This window comes from Neolamprologus brichardi, chromosome 2 (assembly GCF_056152115.1).
Source record: "Neolamprologus brichardi isolate AB-2024 chromosome 2, ASM5615211v1, whole genome shotgun sequence".
Taxonomy (NCBI): Eukaryota; Metazoa; Chordata; class Actinopteri; order Cichliformes; family Cichlidae; genus Neolamprologus; species Neolamprologus brichardi.
Genome location: NC_142105.1, coordinates 8628686 through 8634112, shown reverse-complemented (window position 1 = coordinate 8634112; position 5427 = coordinate 8628686). Strand labels below are relative to the sequence as shown.

The window sequence follows — 5427 nt, the reverse complement described above, 5'->3', positions numbered from 1 at the left end:
CAACAAGAGTGACAAATAACATTGACTGACTTTGTAGCAAATACATTAAAATAGGCAACCAAATCTTGGAATATCTGCAAGTGACTAGTCATCAGCTTCAAACAAACAAACAGATATCTCACCAATATCACCAAACAACTGACTTTTACCTCAACACAGACTCCAACACAAACTCCAAAAGGACAAAAACGATAAGCAGTCTGTTTATAGGACTTTGGTTTAGCTGCTAGCAAGCAAGCTAAAGTTAGCCAGCTAGCACTATGGTGATTATCAAGCAGTTTGTCTGTGTTAGCAGGTAAGCTAACGTAAGCTAATATTAGCCAGAAAAAGAACAGTATTATCTCATGAAGCCTGAAGTTGTGAATGGATAACACTGAATAATTTATTCTAATTCCTGGGCTTTATCTTGTAATGTTGCTAGCTGTTCAAATTACTTGGTCAGCTAACATTAAAAGCTATCACCAGATTGATGCAGCTAGCTGGCTAAATAACATTAGGGCTACAAAACTGTATCTTAGTCAAAATGCTTGTTAGCTGACTACTCGGATTATTTCCATGACACTAGCTTCATTAATATTGACTTTATCCATCAGTAAATCATGTGGCACAAAACAAAGAAGTCTAACTACCATTTACTTTTGGCAATTTATGGTTAATGGCCTGCATTTGTATAGCGCTTTACTCAGTCCCTAAGGACCCCAAAGCGCTTTACACTACATTCAGTCATTCACCCATTCACACACACATTCACACACTGGCAATGGCAAGCTACGTTGTAGCCACAGCTGCCCTGGGGCGCACTGATGATTCCTTTTTTATGTGCAACTTAAAATGTGCACAAAGAGGCTCTTTATTCATTGATCAGGTGGGGAAACTTTTGGATCAGCTGCAGGAAGTGTCATCGGGATTTTTACTGTCCCAAAGAAGCTTTTACAAATCAAAAAATCCTAATAGTTGTGGTGAACTAGTGCAGATGTGTACAAAGGTTGTGTCTTTTTCGTAGTAGTGAAGCTGAGGATTGTCTGCAGCCCACATGCTGCCACCTTCAATGTAACTTGTCACTCCGAATTATCCTTCACCTCTGTGACACGCCGCAGGTTAACAGTCCAACCGTAAAGTGGCGGTGCTAATGCTCAGCAGCTGGCTGCTTTTCTGTGGTTAAATCAGAGTTTACAAGCTGGTAAGTTGAGCTAAGACAAGTGATTAATAAAGACACTAAAACAGAGTCAGAAATCAGTGTGTTTGCAGGCCCCTTGGATCTTTTTCCCAGCCCAGAAATAGACATATCACATTTAATCAGTTAAAAAAGTACAAATCTGCATTGTGAGGCACAAACGAGCTGCTTCATTTGAGATTAAATGCAGCAAAATGAAATAAAGACTACATTTAAGCGGTTGTGTTTCCTCCACAGCCAGCTGGTGTCCGTACGGAGGCTTCGACAGCACGGAGAGGATGTGAGAAACGTGGGAAGCAGAGGGAGATCTCCCGGGACTGACAAAACAACTCCCTAACAAAGGAGATATTAACCCGAGGAGGAATCCCAATCCAGGCCGTTTGAAGCTGACAGTTAATGAGAGTCTGCAAAAATCTGTTTACAGCTCAAACTGCAGCCTGGAATTAAATATTGGACTCTGTATGTGTTTGAGTTTAACTTGACATCTTTCTTCTTTTTTTTTTTAACTGAAATGATCTAAAGTTGAAGTAAAAAAAGAAAAAACAAAGATGCTGAAAATGGGGTCTAATAGTGGTGATTTAAATTTGTTCCATAGTCAGTAGTTTTGGACAGATTATCGTGACCTTGGGGGTGGACATAAATTTGTCATGGGAGAAAAAAAGAAGGGATAGCAGATGAGGAGAAGAAAGAAAAGAGAGGATGGGAAATAAGAAATAGGAAAATTCCAGGGGAAAGAAAATCAGGGAAGATGGAATGAAGGAAAAAGAAAGTTAGGAAAGATTAATGATTAAAGGTTGAAGAAAAGAAGAATACAAAGGCAGGAATTTCGTCCCGTTATAAATGATAGTAGCCATAGTTGTCTTATAGATGAATTTGAAGCAGTTTTATCTGAAACGGTTCAGATGTTTAATCTATTGCTTTCTGAGCATTGATTTGTTTGTTTTAGTGTCCCTGAACACGATTCTTTTCCTTTTAAAAGGCAAAACCCCCAAAAACTACACTTATAAATACCCAGTTTTGAGTCTTACATGTCACAGTTTTTTACACTTAATTTGTAATAATTGTAAAAATGTGTGTTCCTCACTCCTCCGTTAATCGCCACCTTACCGTGCCGATGGGTTTATGTGTCCCAATGATCCTGGAGGCTAAATTTCCCCCCAACAGAAGACTACATCACTCTTTGAAAAAACTGAAACCCAAACAGCCGTTAGTGATATTTCAGATGTGACAGCAGGAATTTTAAAGCCTCCTGAGGGACAAAAAAATTGAATTATAAAGCATTCAAATTATTGTCTTTCTTACAAACAGACTTCCCAAAAGTTGAATCAAGTCTATGTTAAACAACATCTTAAGCCTGGATTCTCGGTAATAACCAGCAGACGGCGACACATTTGATTGTAAAAAAAAAAGTCCGGGTGTGTAGAAATCTGTATGAAAATGGCCATCTACCTCTCTTTATTCATGAGCTCAGGATTCACTGTCTTGATGAATTTATGAGCTTAGTTCCAAATCTTCTTTAATACAGTGTGACGTTCACTTTGGCTCCATTAGTATTAAAAAGGACAATAAAACAGGCAATGATTTAAGGTGAGGCTAACCTTTAATCCAGATCTATCACTTGCTTATGACATCAGGTTTCAGAACACCAAGACAATAACTGTCAAAACATTAAGTTCAACTTAAAAAAATCTCGAAATAAACTTTGTGACTTTGCGTGACTTTGCGCACCAATGTGGCGTTATCCATGTTTTTTATTAAGTTGGTCACCAGGCTCATTCTACATATAAGCATGATTGTTTCCAGTGTAAAAGAAATGTTCAAAGCAAAACCTGCATGTTTTTTGTTTGTTTTGTTTACAGATCCACAGGATGTAAAAAGACAGACATTTTTGTTATTAACTCTTTTTATTATTTTTACTTGACTCGGGCTGCCTTCCCATCCCTTCCTCAACCCTGGATGTTTTTATCCTCGCTGTATGCATTCATGTCACAACTAATAAAACAGTCTATCAGACTCTGGAAGGTGACAGAGGCAAACAGGCGGTTTGTTTGGCAGCAGGCTCGACTCCCGGCTGAATATTCATCAGCACCACCTGCCCTCCTGCATGGTGTTTAACAGCAGCTTCAAAGCCACGGCCACAGTGTATGTTGGCTTCTTGTTCAGAGGACTTTATCCCTGCTTTGTCGGCCCTCACAGCGACCTCCGGTGGCCTGAACAGCTTTGAAGGCCTTCTACACGATGATGCAGTCGTCCTTCGCTCGCTGTCTGCAGCTCCTCTAAACGAGGTCCTCTGCCATCCAGAGAGCCATCTATCAGGATGAAACAAATGAGTCATTACGGCAGCTTTCAGAGCATCCCGGCAAGGCTAATTCTGCTCTTCTCCTGAAACATGTGGGAGTTTTTAATATTGTGGAGAGGAGAAGAAGGTGTCATCCTGGGACCAGTTTGGCTTTTCATCAATCTGCCATTTCCTTTTCTTTCCTTTTTGGGGGGGTTGTTATTTTTTTCCCTCTCGCCTACACTGAGTGAGAAACAGCGATACAAAGACCCAGAACAAAGCTGTTTTTTTTTTTTTATTGTACTCCACTTAAAAAATCAGCTCTTGTTGTGCTGAAATCTCAAAGGAAACTTGGACTTGAGAGAGGTGGATGTTTTTCCAATAAAAGCTCTGGGAATATTATGAAATCTCTTTGTTATGCACGTCAAAGTTTTGCTCGTTTTTCAAAGTTAGAGCATATTTTGTAAAAGAAAAGGTTCTCATCAGCTGGTAACTTAAAAGAAACCAGATCTTGCTCCTTTAATAACAAAGTGGTATCCTTTCAGTAAAGGGTAGGCAGACATGAAACTAAACCATTAGCTGCAAATGTAAATCATCAGTTTGTGAGCTAAAATAGCAGAAAACATTCCTGTGTTAATGCTACAAACAGACAAACTGAAAAATGTGTCGACATACACAACATATGCAAAATACATGTAGCTAATAACGCTGGCTGTTTAACCTTTTAGCAAATGTAAGTGAAAGTTTATGAGCAGAAACAGTAATAAATAATCTTAAAAATAAAACTTAGAAAACCCTAAATAATAACTGGGTTTAGCTGGTTAAACAGTTTATCAAACACCGCTTTGGTTTATATTGGCTAAGTGGTTAGTTTTGGTCCATGTTAGCTAATAGTTTGGAGGCATGTTAAGTAAAAGCTTAGTTTTGATTTTTGTCAGCTTACTTCTTCACTTTTGTTTAGGTTACCTGAAAGAACATAATGGGGGTGTCCAAATTCATGGGCTGCATCCTCTTGAGGCTGCATTTGTAGGCCGATTACGTCACAGCGACGCGACGAAGGCTGTCCAAATTCGTAGACTCTTCCGAATGCAGCTGACAAATGTGTCCTCCTTTTCCCCGAATTTGAAGGAAGGGTCGGGTGTATCCTTCGTGGGCCACCATATCCCAGAATTCATAGTGTGGCCTAGCCAATTACAGTTTCCAACAATGGTTGGTTAAGTTTTTAATATTACTCTTATGACCCTGTCTGGGTCACAAAATAAACTTTTAACATATTTTCAGGCGAGAAAGTAGCTGTGTAAACATCAAATATGTGTTCGGTTTATCAAGTTTTGCAAAAGTGCTCTGACGTTTTCGGAGATGTCTGCTACCCACCAGCTCGATAGCTAGTTGGGGGCTCGAGGGTCACTAGAGCCGCCGAGAACGGCACAACTCCTGGCACATCATTTTCAGATCACCGTGGCCTTTCGCTACTCGGTTTTTTGTTTTTTTTTTAAATATATTTTTATTAGTTTTTTCTTTTTCACAAATAGTACATAATTACATAACATAATAAAAGTGTACAATTCAGAACCAAAAATAAATAAATAAATAAATAAAAAACAAAACAAATAAACAAATAAACAAAACAAAAACAAACAGACTAATAACTAAGCACAGAACACCAGCTCAGTTCCATCTAAAAAATAAATAAATAAATAAAGAGAGAATACAATACAGTACAATACCTGTGGTCCCAGTAGTACGTTGCAGTTTGAACCCTCAAGAGAATCCTTGTAACATAATATTAGAAACATCAGGTTCCACATAATTCAAGTATGGTTCCCACACCTTAAAGAATTGATCTGTTTTTGAGTGCAGTATACATGTAAGATATTCCAATGGCACTAGATCCAACACTACTCTTTGCCAACCTTTAATAGTTGGTGCTTTTTCATAAATCCATCGGAGTAGTATATTCTTCCTCGCCACATAG

General features: G+C 38.7%; 1 long non-coding RNA gene across 1 annotated transcript; it reads left to right on the top strand.

Annotated features, from left to right (window-relative positions):
- Positions 1-248: 248 nt before the first annotated feature.
- Positions 249-1609, top strand: LOC118454708 (uncharacterized). Its single transcript, XR_004843858.2, has 3 exons — positions 249-295; positions 1004-1180; positions 1412-1609. It is a non-coding gene; the product is annotated as an uncharacterized LOC118454708 (long non-coding RNA).
- The last annotated feature ends 3818 nt before the right edge of the window (positions 1610-5427 follow it).